Source organism: Budorcas taxicolor, chromosome X (genome assembly GCF_023091745.1).
Source record: "Budorcas taxicolor isolate Tak-1 chromosome X, Takin1.1, whole genome shotgun sequence".
Classification (NCBI taxonomy): Eukaryota; Metazoa; Chordata; class Mammalia; order Artiodactyla; family Bovidae; genus Budorcas; species Budorcas taxicolor.
The window spans coordinates 116,146,282-116,169,175 of NC_068935.1; positions in this window are offsets into that span (position 1 = coordinate 116,146,282).

Sequence of the window (22,894 nt, forward strand, 5' to 3'; positions counted from 1 at the left end):
CAAATTTCATGTATACAATACACTATTAACTACAGTCACCATGCTGTACATTAGATCCTCAGAACTTATTCATATTCCAGTTTCAGGTCTCTATCATTTGATCAGCATTTCCCAAGTTCCCCCAACCCTCAGCCCCCGGAAATCACCACCCACCACCACCATTCTACTCTCTGTTTCTTATAGAAAAAAAGATGAGATTTGTGGTTATCAGTGGTGTGGGGTTGGAGGAGGGGGAGTTGGGGGAAGGTGGTCAAAAAGTACAAATTTGCAGTTGTAAGATAAAGATGTACTAGGGATGTAATGTTCAACCTGATGAACATAGTTAATACTGCTGTATGATAGGCAAGTTGTTCAGAGAGTAGATCCTGAGAGTTTTCATCAAAAGAATTTTTTTTTCTTTTTATAGTATCTGGATGAGATAATGGGTATTAACTAAACCTGTTGTGATAATCATTTAACAATATATGTAAATCAAACCATCATGCTGCATACCTTAAACTTATACAGTGATGTACAATTATTTCTCAGTATGACTAAAAAGAAAATAAAAATATTTTAAAAATCAAGATCACAGCAGAGAGTTTAACAAATACTTAGTGAAGAGTGAAGATAGATGAGGGATCAGAAGGATAAGACCTAAGGATAATAGGAAGAACAGACAGAGAGAAATTTATCTCAGAAGCAATAAAATACAATTAGAGTTACGTTTATTTACATCTTAGGCAAAGAATAAGTCCCACTTTCTCCTAAATATTTGAGTAACCTATTTAAAATTTTAAAAATATTTTTCATATGATATCTCAAGTTCTTAACTTAAATACTATATCTGAAGTCACCCATATTACAATCATGATTCCTTTAATTTTTATTTTATCTATCAACTCTGATTTCCACTACTATCAATTATCTTCCATGTGAATAATTTAAAATAATTACAGCTCAGCAGATTTTATTTTGTTACTGAATATGTGTATAACTTTTGTTGCAGTTTACTTTTCAAAAATCTTATTTCACTATTTTATCAAGAATTTAACCTTTTAAGCATGTCTCAAGGTTTCATTTGCTTTAGCTGCCAATAAAATATCCTTATGTCATGTATATCTTTTATATATCAAAAGCAAACAAGCAAAATTTTGCATGTACCAAGACCCAGAGGAGAGGAGCAGTGCCCGCATAGGAGACTGAACCCAAACTACCTGCTAGTGTTGGAGGGCCTCCTGTGGAGGCATGGGTCGAAAAGGGCTCACCACTGGAACGGGGGTACTAGAAGGTCCCCCTTGGCTTAAATCCTCTTGGAGTCTGCCATTAACCCTACCACAGAGGCCACAGACCCCAGAGCTGAGTTGCCTCAGGCCAAACTACCACCAGGGAAGGAGTAGAATACCACCCATCAGCAGATAATTAAAGCTTTACTGAGCAAGGCCCTGCCGGCCAGAGCAAGACCCAATTTTTCCCACCAGTGCCTCCCATCAAGAAGCTTACACAAGCCTCTTAGCCTCATCCATCAGAAGGCAGACAGAAGAAGCAAGAAGCAGCAGTCTCACAGAAGCTAAAACAAAAACCATATTACAGAAAGTTAATCATGATGAAAAAGCAGAAATTTATGTCCCACATGAAGGGACAAGATAAAATCCCAGAAAAACAAGTAAATGAAGCAGAGGCAACCTTCCAGAAAAAGAATTCAGAATAATGAGAGTGAAGATGATCCAGGATTTGGGAAAGAGAGTGGAGGCAAAGATTGAGACAATGCACGAAATGTTTACCAAAGACCTAGGAGAACTAAAGAACAAACAGGCAGAAGGAGATGAAAGAGAGAAAGGACCTGAGAAAATATTTGAAGAGATAATAGCTGAAAACTTCCTGAACATCAGAAAGGAAATAGTCAGATAAGTCCAGAAAGCACAGAGAGTTCCAGGAAGGATAAACCCAAGGAGGAACACACCAAGACACATAGTAATCAAACTGACAAAAATTAAAGACAGAGATAAAATATTAAGAGCAACAAGGGAGAAACAACAAATAACATACAAGGGAACTCCCATTAGGCTATCATCTGATTTCTCAACAGAAACTCTACAAGCCAGGAGGGAATGGCATGATATATTTAAAGTGATGAAATGGAAGAACCAACAACCAAGAAGATTCTACTCAGCAAGACTCTCTTTCAGATCTGATGCAGAAATCAAAAGCTTTCCAGATAAGCAAAAGTTAAGAGAATTCAGCACCACCAAACCAGCTTTACAAATGCTAAAGGAACTTCTCTAGGCAAGAAACACAAGAGAAGAAAAAGATCTACAGAAAATAAACCCAAAATAAGAAAATAGTAATAGGATCATACATATCAATAATGACCTTAAATGTAAATGGATTATACGCACCGACTGAAAGACATACGATATAGACAGGGGAGGTGGATGAAAACGTGCACTTTCAATTATAACATCACTGTGCTTGACCACTGCCCCCCAAATTGTATGTAATTATTTTATATTGTTAAGTTAATCATGTTCCTACTATGGTTTGCGATTTTAATTATATTTTTAGTCTGGCTATTGACTGTGAAAACTGAGAAACATCTTATACTATTGTGATATTGTACATATTACTCATTTAATATGATTGTATCATGATTGGTCAACAGAACAATAATAGAACTCTATATCAGCAAAACTGGTATCTAATAGAAAACCCTGTAATCACTTTTTAAAATCCAGATGCATATCAGAATTATCTTGAAATGTCTGAAAAATACAAATGCTCAGGTATTGCTTTTTTTCCTCTAGAGCTTGAGATATGTTTCTAATGAGCACTCATGTTTAAAAACAACTGGATTACATGATGATCTTTTACTTTCATCTAGTTTGTTTCAATTTTTCTATTTCATATTCGGTGCTCCCAATTCATTTACTTTATGTTCTCCAATTTCTCGATCTCTTCTCTCATTTTTTCTTGATGTTCTTTCTCAAGGCTTTATCAAGTGCAGTTGAAAAGCTTTTGTATAGCTACATATAAATATGTATAATATATACCTTTTAGAAAACTTTTAAAAAAAAGCAAAGCTAGATAATTAATACATCCATCACCTCAATCATTCAACAATGTCTATCAAATTATCACACTATAATACTTATATACAGAGTGAAAAAGCTGGCTTAAAACAACATTCAAAAAGCTAAGATCATGACATGCAGTCCCATCACTTCATGGCAAATACATGGGGAAACAATGGAAACAGTGACAGACTTTATTTTCTTGGGCTCCAAAATCACTGCAGATGGTGACTACAGCCATGAAATTAAAAGACACTTGCTCCTTGGAAGAAAAGCTATGACCAACCTCAGTCAGTCAGTCAGTTCACTCGCTCAGTCATGTCCGACTGTTCGTGACCTCATGAATCACAGCATGCTAGGCCTCCCTGTCCATCACCATCTCCCAGAGTTCACTCAAACTCACGTCCATCAAGTCAGTCATGCCATCCAGCCATCTCATCCTCTATTGTCCCCTTTTTTTCCTGTCCCCAATCCCTCCAATCTGAGTCTTTTCCAATGAGTCAACTCTTTGCATGAGGTGGCCAAAGTATTGGAGTTTCAGCTTTAGCATCAGTCCTTCCAAAGAAATCCCAGGGCTGATCTCCTTCAGAATGGACTGGTTGGATCTCCTTGCAGTCCAAGGGATTCTCAAGAGTCTTCTCCAACACCACAGTTCAAAAGAATCAATTCTTCAGCACTCAGCCTTCTTCACAGTCCAAGTCTCACATCCATACATGACCACAGGAAAAACCATAGCCTTGACTAGACGGACCTTAGTCGGCAAAGTAATGTCTCTGCTTTTCAATATGCTATCTAGGTTGGTCATAACTTTTCTTCCAAGGATAAGTGTCTTTTAATTTCATAGCTGCAATCACCATCTGCAGTGATTTTAGAGCCCCCCAAAATAAAGTCTGACACTGTTTCCACTGTTTCCCCATCTATTTCCCATGAGGTGATGGGACCAGATGCCATGATCTTCGTTTTCTGCATGTTGAGCTTTAATCCAACTTTTTCATTCTCCACTATCACTTTCATCAAGAGGCTTTTTAGTTCCTCTTCACTTTCTGCCATAAGGGTGGTGTCACCTGCATATCTGAGGTTATTGATATTTCTCCTGGCAATCTTGATTCCAGCTTGTGTTTCTTCCAGCCCAGCGTTTCTCATGATGTACTCTGCATATAAGTTAAATAAGCAGGGTGACAATATATAGCCTTGATGTACTCCTTTTCCTATTTGGAACCAGTCTGTTGTACCATGTCCAGTTCTAACTAGACAGCATATTAAAAAGCGGAGACATTACTTTGCAGAAAAAGGTCCATCTAGTCAAAGCTATGGTTTTTCCAGTAGTCATGTGTGGATGTGAGTGTTGGACTATAAAGAAAAGTGAGTGCTGAAAATTGATGCTTTTGAACTGTGGTGTTGGAGAAGACTCTTGAGAGTCCCTTGGACTGCAAGGAGATCCAACCAGTCCATCCCAAAGGAAATCAGTCTTAAATATACATTGGAAGGACTGATGCTGAAGCTGCAACTCCAATACTTTGGCCACCTGATGGGAAGAACTGATTAATTGGAAAAAGATTGAAGGCAGGAGAAGGAGACAACAAAGGATGAGGTAGTTGGATGTCACCAACTCAATGGGCATGAGTTTGGGAGTTGGTGAAGGTTAGGGAGGCCTGGTGTGCTGCAGTCCATGGGGTTGCAAAGTGTTGGACACAACTGAGCAACTGAACTGATACACTTTAAATATACACAATTATATTGGTAAATTTTTCCTCAGTAAATAAAAAAGGGGGAAAAGCGTTAAATTTAGTATACTATACCACAAAAGTTAGAGCTATTTCAAATCCTAAAAGATGATGTTGTTAAAGGGCTGCACTCAATATGCCAGCAAATTTTGAAAACTCAGCAGTGGCCACAGGACTGGAAAAAGTCAGTTTTCATTCCATTCCCAAAGAAAGGAAATGCAAAAGAATGTTCAAACTACCGCACAATTGTACTCATCTCACATGCTAGCAATGTAATGCTCAAACTTCTCCAAGCCAGCCTTCAACGGTTTGTGAATCGTGAACTTCCAGATATTCAAGCTGGATTTAGAAATGGCAGAAGAACCAGAGATCAAATTGTCAACATCCATTGGATCATTGAAAAAGCAAGACAGTTTCAGAAAAACATCTACTTCTGCTTTGTTGACTACACCAAAGCCTTTGACTGTGTGGATCACAACAAAATGTGGAAAATTCTTCAAGAGAGGGGAATACCAGACCACCTTACCTGCCTATTGAGAAATCTATGTAGGTCAAGAAGCAATAGTTAGACCAGGACATGGAACTACAGACTGGTTCCAAGTTGGGAAAGGAATACGTTAAAGCTATATATTATCACTCGGCTTATTTAACTTATATGCAGAGTACATCAATGGAAATGCCAGGCTGGATGAAGCACAAGCTTGGAATCAAGATTGCTGGGAGAAATATCAATAACCTCAGATATGCAGATGATACCACCCTTATGGCAGAAAGTGAAGAGGAACTAAAGAGCCTCTTGATGAAAGTGAAAGAGGAGAGTGAAAAAGTTGGCTTAAAGCTCAACATTTAGAAAACTAAGATTATGGCATTCAGTCCCATCACTTCACAGCAAATAGACAGGGAAACAACAGAAATAGTGACAGACTTTATTTTGGGGGGCTCCAAAATCACTGCAGATGGTGACTGCAACCATGAAATTAAAAGACACTTGCTCCTTGGAAGAAAAGCTATGACTAATCTAGACAGCATATTTTAAAGCAGAGACATTACTTTGCTGACGAACGTCCATCTTGTCAAAGCTATGCTTTTTCCAGTAGTCATGTATGGATGTGAGAGTTGGACCATAAAGAAAGCTAAGCATGGAAGAATTGATGCTTCTAAACTGTGGTGTTGGAGAAGACTCTTGAGAGTCCCATGGCCTGCAAGGAAATAAAACCAGTCCATCCTAAAGGAAATCAGTCTTGAATATTCATTGGAAAGACTGATGCTGAAGCTGAAGATCCAATACTTTGGCCACCTGATGGAATGAACTGACTCCTTGGAAAATATCCTGATGATGGGAAAGATTGAAGGTAGAAGGAGAAGGGGACAACAAAGGATAAGGTAGTTGGATGACATCACCAACTCAATGGACATGAGTTTGAGCAAGCTCAGGGCGTTGGTGATGGACAGGGAATCCTGGCATGCTGCAGTCCATGGGGCCGCAAGAGTCAGACACAACTGAGTGACTGAACTGAAACCAAGAAACAGAAAAAGATTCCACACAAAAAGAAAGTAAATAAAAATAATTTAAAAAGCATCTATGATACTACAGCCTACCAAACACTATATTCTTACTATGCAGTGCTTTTTCCAAATATGGCACCTTGGGTTTTATTTTAATTCTGAGTTACCTAAATGCACTAATAAGCAACAAAGTCATGAATAGTTCCTATGTAACATTAGGCACACTTCAAATGGTTTTTCTTTAATGGCAGTATCAAATATATAGCACTACTAATCTTACTTTTTATCTGTATTTCTTAAATAGCACCTATAACCATATCCACATCCTGTTTGGAAATAAATCCCAAATGGTTTAGTGGATGTTTGATATTATATTACATAAAATTTATACTCCAATTTCTCTTAGTTCAGATCCAAGTGATCAAAAGAAGCCCAAGTAGTTTTATAAAAAATGATTCCATACAGGAACATCAACTGAGTTTAATTTGAGTTACTTCATTGGAAACTTAAACGGCACTTGACAAGGAAGCAGGGACACTATTATGAAGGCTCTGACCACAACAGTGTTCCTTGGTGACAACTGGGGCATTCTGTATTTCACTAATTTTATAAAATGCTCATTTTTCCACAATGCAAAATTTCAGAACTAGGAAACTATCTTCCAATAATACCATCTTACCACTGCCATATTTACTTTCCTTTTAAATATCAGTGAAATTGATGGCACTGCAGATTCAATAAAGTATGATATATTTGGAATCCTCCATGTGTTGCCTTCTTATCATATTCTATTAGAGTTTTATCTTCAAGGAGCTAGGGAACTTTCGCAGATTAATTTGGAAGTTCTCTAAAAGTAAAGAATGATAATTTTGGAGTGCCATAGTATCACTTTAGTTATTATGGCAACTAAAACAAACTCCTGTATTTTGTTGTTTGTTTGCTTGTTTTTAAGTAAATTAGACAAAAATGAAAGTGTTAGCTGTTTCCCATTCAGAAATGAGATGTATTCAGTGAAGTTTTATCTAAGCTCATGGTAACTTGGTCTCATAAGTGTTGGGTTTCTGTTTATTTCTTTCTTCTTGGGCCATCCAGATGATCAAGTAGATGTATAAATACAAATCAACAGTGCGATATCACCTCACAGAATGGCCATCATGCAATGGCCATCATCAAAAAGTCTACTAACAATAAATGCTGCAGAGGGAATGGAAAAAAAAGGGAACATTCTTACACTGCTGGTGGGAATGTAAACTAGTATAACCACTATGGAGAACAGTATGGAAGTTGTTTCAACTAAACATAGAGCTACAATACAACTGTACAATACCACCCCTGGGCATGTATCTGGAGAAACCCAGGGTTCAAAAGGATACATGCACCTCAAATGTTCACTGTACTGCTATTTACAATAGCCAAGACATGGAAGAAATGTAAATGTCCATCAATAGATGAATGGATAAAGAAGGTGTGGTACATATATACAATGGAATATTACCCAAGCATTAAAAAGAGTGAAATAATGCCACTTGGATTATTAGCAACATGGATGGACCCAGAGATTATCATACTGAGTGAAGTAAGTCAGACAAAGACAAATATCATGTGATATAGATTATAGGTAGAATCTAAAAAAATGATACAAAGGGACTTATTTACAAAACAGAAACTGACAGACTTAGAAAACAAATTTAGGTTACCAGAGGGGAAGGAGGGATAGATTAGGAGTTTGGGATTGACATGTACACATTGCTATATTCAAAACAGATAATCAATAAGGACAAGGAACTCTGTTCAACATTCTGTAATAACCTAAATGGGAGAAGAATTTGAAAAAGAACAGATACATGTGTGTGTGTATATATATATATATATATAATATATATATAAAACTTAATCACTCTGTTATACACCTGAAACTAACACAACATTGTTAATCAACTATACTCCAATACAAAATAAAATTTTTAAAAAATATATATTTTTAAAAGTTCTAAAACTTACATTTGGGAGAGCTATAAATAAAAGCTAGACTTGACATCTGAAAGCCCTAAAGTTAAGCCAGCCAAAGGACAGGCTTTTGTAGTGTCTCACTCTTAATTTAAAAGGTCAGCCCTAAATTAGTAGGCATTTGATGAATGTTAATATTGGGGAAGAAAGAAAAGAAAATCAGAAGAAGCAAAGATAAGATATATAGTAAAACAAAATTAAATATATACTATCCACAGAGCATATGAGAAGATATTTCATCCAAAAAATAAAACTAGAATTCTATTAAAAATAGGGAAAAAATTAGAGAACTTGATAATAACAAAGAGTCACTGATAATAACAATAAGATATTGAGAATTAAAAATTAAACTGAGGGGCTGGAAGATAAAGTTGTGAAAAATAGCACAAAAAGTAGAACAATAAGACAGAGATGGAAAATTAGATACTAAAAAAATAGGTAAACCATTGACTAATTCTAACATCTGACTAATTGCAGTACCATAAAGAGATAATAGAGAAAATAGGTGGAAGTAAATTATCAATGAATAAAATCTCAAAAACTGAATGATATATCTCCAGATTTAAATGGCTTACCAAGAGCCTAGAAGATGAATGAAAGGGACCTACATCATGTTGAATTATTGGGAGTGATCAGCATTCCAGGAGAAAGAGAAAATCCTAAAAGCTTACAGAAAGAGGCCACTTGTAAATTAATTGTAAATAAGTAAATATATTTGACAATATGAAACAAGAACAACAATCATGAATTCACTAAAATTATCAGGGCATAAAATCTATGATCAATGAAATAAGGACTACAATAAGTATATTTATGAAGTAGAACAACAAATAGAATTACCTCTCTGCTTTCTTGAAAACAGAAAGAAAGAAAAGACAGCATATGCAAAAGAAAAGTTAAAAAATATGGAATACAGAATAGTACCAACACATACTAGGAGAAGCAGAGGAAATTTATTAGAGAGAGATAAAAGAGAGGAAAGGAGGTTCGGAGAAGGAGGAGGAAAGCGACAAGAAGGAAGGTAGGAAGGGAGAGAGATTTGAGGAAATAATAGAGATGAAATTGCCAAATTAAAAGTGAAATCATTCACTGATTGCAAATACTATACCTAGATTGTAAAGACACATAAAAGGGCCAAAGAAAAAGAGAGAAATTCTAGTAAGAGATTGCAGATGAACTTCAAAGAACCAAGAACCATATTGATGTCTTAGTTATCTTCGGATGAAAGAAGACAGGGGAATGATGTTTTTTTAAAAATTTTATTTATTTTAATTGGAGGCTAATTACTTTACAGTATTGTAGTGGTTTTTGCCATACACTGACATGCATCAGCCATGGGTGTACATATGTCCCCTATCCTAAACCCCCCTCCCACCTCCCTCCCCATCCCATCCCCCTGGGTCATCCCAGTGAACCAGCCCTGAGCACCCTGTCTCATGCATCGAACCTGGACTGGTGATTAGTTTCACATATGATAGTATACATGTTTCAATGCTCTTCTCTCAAATCATCTCACCCTCGCCATCTCCCACAGAGTCCAAAAGACAGCTCTATACATCTGTATCTCTTTTGCTGTCTTGCATACAGGATTATCATTACCATCATTCTAAATTCCATATATATGTGTTAATGTACTGTATTGGTGTTTTTCTTTCTGGCTTACTTCACTCTGTATAAGAGGCTCCAGTTTCATCCACCTCATTAGAACTGATTCAAATGTATTATTTTTAATGGCTGAGTAATACTCCATTGTGTATATGTACCACAGCTTTCTTATCCATTCATCTGATGATGGACATCTAGGTTGTTTCCATGTCCTGGCTATTATAAACAGTGCTGTGATGAACATTGGGGTACACGTGTCTCTTTCAATTCTGGTTTCCTCAGTGTGTATTCTCAGCAGTGGGATTGCTGGGTCATATGGCAGTTCTATTCCCAGTTTTTTAAGGAATCTCTACACTGTTCTCCATAGTGGCTGTACTAGTTTGCATTCCCACCAACAGTGCAAGAGGGTTCCCTTTTCTCTGCACCCTCTCCAGCATTTATTGTTTGTAGACTTTTGGATTGCAGCCATTCTGACTGGTGTGAAATGGTACCTCATTGTGGTTTTGATTTGCATTTCTCTGATAATGAGCGATGTTGAGCATCTTTTCATGTGTTTGTTAGCCATCTGTATGTCTTCTTTGGAGAAATGTCTATTTAGTTCCTTGGCCCATTTTTTGATTGGGTCATTTATTTTTCTGGAATTGAGCTGCAGGAGTTGCTTGTATATTTTTGAGGTTAATTCTTTGTCAGTTGCTTCATTTGCTATTATTTTCTCTCATTCTGAAGGCTGTCTTTTCACCTTGCTTATAGTTTCCTTCGTTGTGCAAAAGCTTTCAAGTTTAATTAGGTCCTATTTGTTTTTAAGGTACTGAAGGAAAAGTAGGTACTTTCATCAAGATATATATAACCAGTCAAGCTGATATTCATATACAAGAGTATGAAAAATACATCATTAGGCATTTTTTAAAAGCTATAGAAGTTTTGTCACAAAAAGACCCACATAAACGGGGAGGGGTGGTGGGAGGAGTCTGAGAGATGCTGAAAGTCATATAAGACTTATCACAGTCCCTGATAAGAATAGGTTCTCTATAAATGTTTGCTTAACTCTCTGGGTCGGGAAGATCCCCTGGAGAAGGGAATGACAACCTACTCCAGTAATCTTGCCTGGATAATTCCATGGACAGAGGAGCCTGGCGGGCTACAGTCCATGGGGTTGCAAATAGTCAGACATGACTGAGCAACTAACACTGGAGCTTGAACTGGACTGAAGGTGGTTAATGAGGAAAGAGTCCTGAGGAATTTGAAAGCTGTGGAATTGAAAGCAAAGGGACAAAATAAAAAGTCCAGTCTAAAGGAGACATCTTTGCAAGTTCTTCAAGGTTTTCCCATCCCCTAATCCACTATGATTTTCTTTATTGATATACACAGTGATTTAGACTCCAGCCAGGGAAAATGTCTGTGAGATTTACAGAGAGGAATTTAAGGTTATCAAATGCCCAAGACACCAAAATCTCTCTTGTATTAATATCAAGCACACAAAAACTGCTACTATATCAAAGTCATATGTTTCTGTTAGTTCATAGGTGAAAAGCCATTCATGGAAAGGAAATTTACTTTTAAAAAGGATTGATAAAGATCTGCATACATTCTCAAAGAAATAATCACTTGTGCAACAGTTACTACTCAAATGAATACAAAGACAAATCCCCAAGCAGAAGAGAAAGGGTTTAATTATGTCATCTGCCTACAGCTTATATTCATTCCTTCATATTACAACAATGTGTTTTCAGTTTCTGAGATCTGGAATCAATTAAGATATATCTGGACTCTTTTTAATAATGGATTTTACTGAAAACAGCTTATTTCCTTTCCTCCAAATAGTGAATATATGAAGAAATGTAAATTATCCCATCTTAATAAGTAATCTTTTTATTATTTTATTTTTATAAACTTTGAAGATACAGTATTCATTGATCAGATTCCTTTGATTTTATATGCATAAATTCAACTTGAATTAACTTAAGCAAAAAGGTTAATGTACAGGTTCAATTATCCACTATGATAAAAATTAAAAACAGAACTACCATATGATACAGCAATTCCACTTCTGGGACTATATGCAAAGCAAACAAAAACATTAACTTGAAAGCATATCTGTACCCCTATGTTCCCATGTTCATGCCAGCATTATTTACAATAGCCAAGACACAGAAGCAGCCTAACTGTCCATTAATGGATGAATGGTTATGAAGTTGTGGGGTGTGTGTGTGTGCGTGTGTGTGTATGTATGTATATATATATATATATATATATATATATAGAGAGAGAGAGAGAGAGAGAGAGATACATGCTAAGAATATTATACAGCCAAAAAATGAGGAAATTCTACAATTTGCATGAACACAGATGGACTTCAAAGGCATTACACTAAGTGAAATAAGTCAAAGAGAAATGCTGAATGATCTCAACTTATATGTAGCATCTAAAAAAAAAACACATAAAACAACCAAACTTCATAGAAAAAGAGATCAGACTTGTTAATAGACATTGATTGGGGGTGGGGGGAGGGAGAAGGAGGGAAATAGGAGGAAGGTGGTTAAAAGGTACAAAATTCCAGTTATATGGTAAATAAATACTAGGGAGGTAATGTACAACATACTATAGTTAACACTGCTATATGATATATGGCAAAGTTGTTCAGAGAATAAATCCTAAGAATTTTATCACAGGGAGAAAAATTATTTTTTGTGTTTTCTTTTCATTTTGTCTATATGAGAAGATAGATATTAGCTGAACCTATTGTGGTAATCATTCCACAAAGTGTATAAATCAAACCATCAGCCTGTACACTTTAAACTTATAATGTAAATCAATTATTTTTTCATAAAACTTGGCAAAATATTTTACAAAAGTTGCATTTAATTTAAAGTTTTATTTAATATAAGGTTCAAGGGCATCCCTGGGGGCTCAGTGGTAAAGAATCCACCTGCCAGTGCAGGAGACATGGGTTCAATCCCTGATTCGGGAAGATCCCACATGCCATGAAGCAACTAAGCCCATGCACCATAACTACTGAAGCCTGCACACTGTAGAGCCCATGCTCCACAAGAGAAGCCACCACAATTGGAAGCCCGCATACTGCAACTAGAGAGTCGCCTCCACTCACCACAACTAGAGAAAAGTCTGTGCAGCAAAGAAGACCCAGCACAGCCAAAAATAAAATTAATAAATAATTTAAGAGGTCCAAGACCGTGATAACAGAGAATTAAACCAAGTATGGGGCCCTTCTAAGGAGAAGGCAATGGCACCCTGCTCCAGTACTCTTGCCTGGGAAATCCCATGGACAGAGGAGCCTGGTGGGTTACAGTCCACAGGGTCTCAAAGAGTTGGACATGACTGAGTGATTTCACTTTCACTTTTCACTTTCGTGCACTGGAGAAGGAAATGGCAACCCACTCCAGGGTTCTTGCCTGGAGAATCCCAGGGACAGAGGAGCCTGGTAGGCTGCTGTCTCTGGGGTCGCACAGACTCAGACACAGCTGAAGTGACTTAGCAGCAGCAGCAGCAGGGGCCTGTCTAAGCGAAGTGCCCTGTGCAACTGCATAGGCTGTATACCCAAGGAGCTGGTCCTTCTTCTTGAGGCAAAAGTTCCTCAAGGAGATGTGATATCATTGAAATTTCCTGTCCATGCTTGGCTTCCCTGGATCCATGAAGGACAGCAATTATCTCAACCCTCCCCTCCTTCCTATTATCACTATATCCTATTATACTATTATCATTATTTAGAAAAATTTGCAGGCAACTCAGTTCAATTCTGTGCTTGCCTGGATATATTTTGGTCCTAAAAGGGCCAGATCCAGCATTTCTGACTCTTAAGTTTCCAAAGGCCACTGTCTTATGAACTAGTCTTCCATTTTCGTGTTTGTATTCTTGCCTCTAGAAAAAATGTTTACCAAATTTACAAAGTATGTTTTGTTTTGAACATCTGTGACATGTTCTAACACTTACATTTAATACAATTTATAGTTCCTATAACACTATTTTTTTGAAATTCAGTTCAGTTGCTCAGTTGTGTCTGACTCTTTGTGATCCCATGGACTGCAGTACACCAGTCTTCCCTGTCCATCACCAACTCCCAGAGTTCACTCAAACTCATGTCCATCGAGTCGGTGATGCCATCCAGCCATCTCATCCTCTGTCATCCCCTTCTCCTCCTGCCTTCAATTTTTCCCAGCATCAGGGTCTTTTCCAATAGTCAGTTCTTCACATCAGGTGGCCAAAGTATTGGAGTTGCAGCTTCAGCATCAGTCCTTCCAATGAATATTCAGGACTGATTTCCTTTAGGATGGACTGGTTGGATCTCCTTGCAGTCCAAGGGACTCTCAAGATTCTTCTCCAGCACCACAGTTCAAAAGCATCAATTCTTCAGCACTCAGATTTCTTTATGGTCCAACTCATATCCATACATGACTACTGGAAAAACCATTTCTTTGACTAGATGGACCTTTGTCTGCAAAGTAATGTTTCTGCTTTTTAATATGCTGTCTAGCTTGGTCATAGCTTTTCTTCCAAGGAGCAAGTGTCTTTTAATTTTATGACTGCAGTCACCATCTGTAGTGATTTTGAAGCCCAAGAAAATAAAGTCTGCCACTGTTTCCATTGTTTCCCCATCTATATGCCATGAAGTGATGGGACCGGATGCCATGATCTTAGTTTTTCGTATGTCGACTTGCAAACAGTTGGACATGACTGAGCTACTGAACAACACAAGACTGTGTATTTATTGAGGACAGATAATTCTAGAGGCATTTGTTTTTACTGTTAATAGATCTGTTTTTAAATAGATCCTCGGTAATGAACACAGCACCTGGAAACACAGCACATGGAAGAATTTTTGAATGGATGGATAGAAAGATGCAGCGGTAGAGTGGGTGTCTAAAGAAATAAAGAACTATTGAGTTATTATTGACACAGTTCATGTGAAAAGAGTAGTAAAAGCCTAAACTAGGGTATCAAACATAGTAATGGAAGGAAGTGAAGGTCAAGAAAGCTATTTTGTATAGCTTTTTTTTTTTGCTTTAAGAAAATTAATCTCAAATTTTTAATAACACAGCTTTAAATAGTACACTAGTTTCCTGTGGGTTATTGACTTTTATATTTTATCTTCAAAATTGGACATACTATTGCATTTTGTCAGGGTTTCATTTGTATACTGGATAATTATATTATGTTTTCCTTTGACTTCCTTTCCCACCATGATTCTGAATTTAATTGTGTGGTGACTCACCAACTTTGATTCCTGCAAGAATTTCTGTTAATCACACAGCGCAATGTCCCTCATAGGTTCTAGAAATAATTGCTAGAGAAAAATAATTTGTTTGAGCAAAACTTTTATTTCATTTCTTATTTCAAAGAGATATTCTATGATTGGAGAATAATAACAATAAAAATTTATTGAGTGTCTATAATGCCATAGACAACAATAAGTGGTCTACACAAGTACTATTTTAACAATAATTTAACCTTCACAACTATGAGGAAGTTAACAAAGTGACACAGTGGCCAGATCATGGTATAAAACTAGTTCAACATGACCTCAAATCTTATTCCTTCCTTTCCCAGGAGGAAATATTACTCTGTAGCTTCCTTTTATGATCATCTTCCTCAAATCTGTAGGTTTCTGACTCTCATTTAAAATTTTAACTTAGTTCTGTTTCCCTGGTCAGGCAACTTGTAGAGTGGCAATGATCAGACAAAACAGTCTTTTCTCTACTTAAGTCTACTTCACTGTGTAGGTTCATTGCTCTGCTGCTGGCCTGCAAGGGGTCTAATCCTGTCCGATTTCTTGAACAAATATGTGCTCTACTGGCCTGAGTACTTAGTCTCTATGCATCTGTTATTCTTTCCCTCAGGCTGTCCTTAAGACTGATTTGGGATTGGGTCTACAGTGTTTGGTAACTGAACCTGCAAAGGTGTCTCTAATTCCCTTCCTTTCACAAACATCTGGAAAGTAAATCTGATTCTATCTTCCACCATACACATCAGTATTGTGTCCACTTTCCAAGGGGTTATCTAAAAGGTCCACTAAAATGTGTCACTACCAACCTTTTACCATTTTCACCAGCCCTGCATTCCTCCTGCATTGTAGCTGAACTTCCCAATCAGACCACATCCTTTCTGAAATCTGATTTGTACACGTGACTTCCTCGCTTTGACTTTCTTTCACCTACAAAGTGTCTCCTTGGTGAATGCCAACTCATTTCAAAATATTTCATCCTTTGGGAATGTTGTCTGACATGATTAGGTAGAGCTGAACACCTGAGGGAACAAACCTCTACTTGACGTCAGACTTCAGTTGACATGAGTCACATCTGCAGACTGCTATATCACCCCTTGGAATGAGTTTCCCAGCAGTCTACCAGCTTGCCACTGTAAACCAATGATTTTGTGCCAGCTCTATCTCTTTAAAAGAGTGACTGTCAAACACTGCCCAAAATACTGGAAACCATCAAGGCTACAAGGCAGTGGGATTACATATTCAAAGTGCTAAAAGAAAGACAGTCAACCAAGAGTCCTATATTTGGCAAAACTATTCAGAAGGGCTTCCCTTTAGGCTCAGATGGCAAAGAATCTACCTGTGATGCAGGAGACCTGGGTTTGATCCCTAGGTCGGGAAGATCCCCTGGAGAAGGGAATGGCTATCCACTCCAGTATTCTTGCCTGGAGAATTTCGTGGGCAGGGGAGCCTGGCGGGCTACAGTCCATGTAGTTGCAAAAAGTTGGACATGACTGAGCAACTAACACATTCTTCAGAAATGAATTAGAAATTACAACATTCCCATATAAACATCAACTAAGAGAATTCATCCCAAGCAGACCTACCTGATAAGAAATACTAAAGAGAGTCCTTCAGACTGAAATGAAAGTACCCTAGACAGTAACTCAATTCCATATGATACATTGATTAAAGGGTACATAGTTTTACTTATGCTCATAAAGAAAAAGAGGGAAAAAATTTTTAGAAGTGATAGTTCAGTTTATGGTGTTATATATAGTGATGGCTTCACAGGTATATACTTATCAAACCCATCAAGATGTACACATTAAATATGTGCAAGCTTTGTTTATGTCAATCATACCTCAATACAAAAATAAAGAGCACAAGAGTAAAGGAAACTAAGTAAGTAAATATAAAAGACAGTATCATTGTATTTTTCCTAATAACTTTTTTCTTCTCCTATATGGTTTCAAAGAAAATAGCATAGAGCAATAATTATAAAATTGTATTGATGAGTTTATAAGGTATAGTAAATATAATGTATAATATATGCATAGTATAGTGCCTAACAAAGGTGTAATTTGTATGACAATAACAGCACAAAGGAGGAAGAGGGAAAGGAGCTATAACGGAGCAAAGTATACAATTGAAATTCAGTTCAGTTCAGTTCAGTCACTCAGTTGTGTCCGACTCTTTGCGACCCAATGAATCTCAGCACGCCAGGCCTCCCTGTCCATCACCAACTCCCGGAGTTCACTCACATGTCCATCGAGTCAGTGATGCCATCCAGCCATCTCATCCTCTGTTGTCCCCTTCTCCTCCTGACCCCAATCCCTCCCAGCATCAGAGTCTTTTCCAATGAGTCAACTCTTTGCATCAGGTGGCCAAAGTACTGGAGTTTCAGCTTTAGCATCATTCCTTCCAAAGAAATCCCAGGGCTGATCTCCTTTAGAATGGACTGGTTGGATCTCCTTGCAGTCCAAAGGACTCTCAAGAGTCTTCTCCAACACCACAGTTCAAAAGCATCAATTCTTCAGTGCCCAGCCTTCCTCACAGTCCAACTCTCACATCCATACATGACCACAGGAAAAACCATAGCCTTGACTAGATGGACCTTAGTCGACAAAGTAATGTCTCTGCTTTTCAATATGCTATCTAGGTTGGTCATACCTTTTCTTCCAAGAAGTAAGCGTCTTTTAATTTCATGGCTGCAATCACCATCTGCAGTGATTTTGGAGCCCAAAAAAATAAAGTCTGACACTGTTTCCACTGTTTCCCATCTATTTCCCATGAAGTGATGGGACCGGATGCCATGATCTTCGTTTTCAGAATGTTGAGCTTTAGGCCAACTTTTTTAGCTTTCCTTTTTCACTTTCATCAAGAGGCTTTTTAGTTCCTCTTCACTTTCTGCCATAAGGGTGGTGTCATCTGCATATCTGAGGCTATTGATATTTCTCCCAGCAATCTTGATTCCAGCTTGTGTTTCTTCCAGTCCAGCATTTCTCATGATGTACTCTGCATATAAGTTAAATAAGCAGGGTGACAATATACAGCCTTGACGTACTCCTTTTCCTATTTGGAACCAGTCTGTTGTTCCATGTCCAGTTCTAACTGTTGCTTCCTGACCTGCATACAGGTTTCTCAAGAGGCAGGTCAGGTGGTCTGGTATTCCCATCTCTTTCAGAATTTTCCACAGTTTATTGTGATCCACACAGTCAAAGGCTTTGGCATAGTCAATAAAGCAGAAATAGATGTTTTTCTGGAACTCTCTTGCTTTTTCCATGATCCAGCGGATGTTGGCAATTTGATCTCCTGTTCCTCTGCCTTTTCTAAAACCAGCTTGAGCATCAAGGGGTTCACAATTCACATATTGCTGAAGCCTGGCTTGGAGAATTTTGAGCATTACTTTACTAGCATGTGAGATGAGTGCAAATGTGCGGTAGTCTGAGCATTCTTTGGCATTGCCTTTCTTTGGGATTGGAATGAAAACTGACCTTTTCCATTCCTGTGGCCACTGCTGAGTTTTCCAAATTTGCTGGAATATTGAGTGTAGCACTATTAAGTTAGTATTAATCTGAATTAGGTTGTTTTAAATTATGATCTAATTTTAATCCCCAGGGCAACCAGCAAGCAAATAACTCAAAACAATATTGTACTGCTAAAGGCTAGATTGTACCATCTGGAGAATAAAGAAGATTATTGACTACAACTGAAAACAGAAAGAGAACTGTTCTCTCTATATATGTAATTTCTCAATTTGTAAAAAAGTGTGGCTTTACCTCTGTACACAAATTAGGTAGCATCTATGCAACAGAAAAACATCTAGGTTAAAAATTGTTAATTTAGTCAAATAACACTTAAAATCACAGTATAGTGCCCCAAAGTAATCAAGTCATTTTATTTCATGGACCTGTTCTATTTAAGCATATATAGTTGACCCTTGAACAGCATGGATTTAAACTGTGCAGGTCCATTACATGCAGGGTTTTTTTCAGTAAATACAGTCAGTCCTCCATATCTGTGGGTTCCACATCTGTGCAGACCACATTCCTGATCAGTTATCTCCCTAATGATTTACTTTGATTGCAGCATTTCCAGTGGCTGCAAATTACCTCTTAGTCTAGAATATATGTGTATTACAGAAAGACAGTACTTGACTCTGATAATGTAATCTATTTCTGAAGCATTTTATAAGATTAAATGAGAAAGAATACTGAGCCATATGTGGGGATACTGATAATGCTCATGTGCAAATGAAATAATATTAAGGCAAAAAAATTAAAAGCTGGACACAAAGTGGCTATCATCAAAAAGCCTACAAATAATAAATTGTTAGAGAGGGTGTGCAGAAAAGGGAACCTACCTACACTGTTGGTGAGAATGTAAATTGGTATAAATATACATTGTAGATGTAAAACAGCATGGATATTCCTTAAACCATAAACAATATGAAAGTCCAACCTATAGACTAGGAGAAAGTATTTGCAAATGATGCAACTGACTAGGAGCTAATTACCAAAATATACAAACGACACATACAACTGAATATCAAAAAACCAAACAACCCAATCAAAAAATGGCCAGGAGACCTATTAATAAACAGATATTTCTCCAAAGACATACAGATGCCCAAGAGGCACATGAAAAGATGCTCAACATCATTAGTTATTAGACAGATGCAAATCATAACTAGAATGAGGTATCACCTCACATTGATCAAAATGGCTACTGTCAAAAAATCAACAAATTGCTGGAGAAGGTGTGGAGAAAAAGGAACCCTCCTACACTGTTGGTGGGGGTATAAACTGATACATCCACCATGGAAAACAGTATGGAGATTCCTTATAAAATTAAAAATAGAGCTACCATATGCTCCAAGGATCCCACTTCTAGGCATATATCTGGAAAACAGGAAAACTCTAATTAGAAAAGATACATGAACACCAATGTTCAGAGCAACATTATTTCCAATAGCCAAGGCACAGAAGCAAATTAAGTGTCCACTGACAGAGAAATGGTTAAAAAAGATGTGGTACGTATATACACAATGGAATATTACTCAGCCATAAAGAAGAATGAAATATTGCCAACTGTGGCAACATGGATGGACCTAGAGATTATTATACCAAGTAAAAGAAGTCAGACAGAGAAAGATAATTATTATATGATATCACTTATATACGGAATCTAAAAAATAGTACATGAATCAATGCACAAAACAGAAACAGACTCACAGGCATGGGAGGGGGAGGAGGGATAAATTAGAAGCAGATTAACATATATACACTACTAAATATAAAACAGATCAACAACAAGGATTTACTGCATAGCACAGGGAACTATATTTAATACCTTATGATAACCTATAGTGGGAAACAATCTGAAAAGAAAAAAAAAATATATATATATATATATAAAGCTGAATCACTTTGCTGTACACCTAAAACTAACACAATATTGGAAATCAACTATATTTCAATTTTTTTAAAAAGCTGGACACAAAATAAAATGTGCACATTAGTTACCATTATGTAAAAGTACTGTTGTTTGGTCGCTAAGTTGTGACTGAATCTTTTGTGACACCATAGATTGTAACCCTCCAGGGTCCTCTGTCCATGGGATTTCCCAGACAAGAATATTGGAGTGAGTTGCCTTTTCCTTCTCCAGAGGATCTTCCAGACTCAGGGATCAAACCTGCGTCTCATGCATTGCAGACAGATTCTTTACCACTGAGCCACCAGGGAAGCCCCAAAGTACTGTACATATAAGTGAAAAATAAATGAAGGGAACTCTAGAGTCATACAATTATCTAAAAAAACTGTGAGAGATTTATTGTTATAGAGGAAGGACAAAGTCATTTTGGACAGAAGAAAGATGCCAAGAAAGTAAGGGTAGAAAGAAGAAAAAAAGGACACAAAAAATTTCAAATAAACGACCTAAACTTCCATCTAAAAGAATTAGAAAAAGAAGGCTAAAGGAAACCCTAATTCAGCAGAAGGAAGAAAATAATAAAGATAATAGAGGAAATAAAAGAGATAAAAGGAAAACAAAAGCAATAGAAAAAAATTCAATGAAAACAGGAGCTGCTTCTTTGAAAAGATAAACTAAATTGATAAACATTTAACCACACTCATCAACAAAAGTGGACTCAAATAAACAAAATAAGAAATGACAGAGGAAAAATAACAACTGATAACACAGACGTGCAATTAATCAACTGAACAGTTACATGCTAACAAAATGGATAACCTAGAAGAAAGAGACAAATTTCGAGAAAAATACAAACTTCCGAGACTGAATCTGGAAGAAATACACAATCTGAACAGACCAATCGCTAGCACTGAAATTTAATTTGTAATTTAAAAAACTCTCATCAAACAAAAGTCCAGAACTGTATGGCTTCAGCGGGGAATTATACCAAACATAGCTAATACCTATCTTTCTCAAACTATTCCCCCCAAAAATGAAGAGGCTGGAATACTCCCAAATTCATTCTGATGCTGCTGCTGTTGCTGCAAAGTCACGTCAGTTGTGTCCGACTCTGTGTGACCCCATGGGTGGCAGCCCACCAGGCTCCTCTGTCCCTGGGATTCTCCAGGCAAGAACACTGGAGTGGGGTGCCACTGCCTTCTCCACCAAATTCATTCTACAAGCCCATTATTACTCTGATATCAAACCCAAACAAAGATATTACAAAAAAAAAAGGGGGGGGGAGAGAGAAAGAAAATTAAAAGCTATTTTCACTTATGAACATAGGCACAAAATCCTCAACAAATATAGTAGCAAACTGAATCCAACAACACATTAAAAGAATCAAACACAATGATCAAGTGGGATTTATCCCAGGGATACAGGAATTCTTCAATATATACAAATCAATCAATGTGATACTCCATATCAGCAAATTGAAGAATAGAAACCATAGGCAGGTAGATGCAGAAAAAGTTCTCAACAATATTCAACACAAATTAATAATAAAACAAAATTTCCAGGAAGTGGGCATAGAGGGGACTATCTTATCAAAATAAGCCCATATATGGCAAATATACAGCTAACATAATACTCAACAGTGAAAAGCTAAAAGCTTTTCCTCTAATTCAGGAACAAGACAGGATGCCCACTCTCATCTCTTCTTTTTAACATAGTACTGGAAGTCATAGCTACAGCAATCTAACAAGAAAAAGCAATAAAATCTATCAAAATTGGAAGAGAAGAAGTAAAACTATCACTATTTACAGATAACATGATAGAATAAATGAATTCAGAAAAGTTGCAGTATAGAAGATTAATATACATAAGTCTGTTGCTTTTCTATATACTGATAATGAACTATCAGAAAGAGAAATTAAGGAAATAATCCCATTTACAATCACATCAAAGGAATAAAATTCCCACAGATAAATTTAAACAAGGAGGTGAAAGACCTATACTATGAAAACTATAAAACATTAAGGAAGGAATTTGAAAATAATACAAAAAAGGGAAGCTATCTCATGTTCTTGAATTGGAAGAATTATTATTAAAATGTCCTTACTTTCCAAAGCAATTTATAGATTTAATGCAATTCCTATCAAACTATGCATGACCTTTTTCACAGAATTATAAAAAATAATCCTAAAATTTATATAAAACCATGAAAGACCCCAAATTGCCAAAGCAAATTAAAGAAAAAAAGAACAAAGCCAGAGATATCATGCTCCTTGACTTCAGATTATATGACAAAGCCACAGTAATAAAAACAGCATGATACTGATACAAAAATAGACACACAGATCAATGGAATA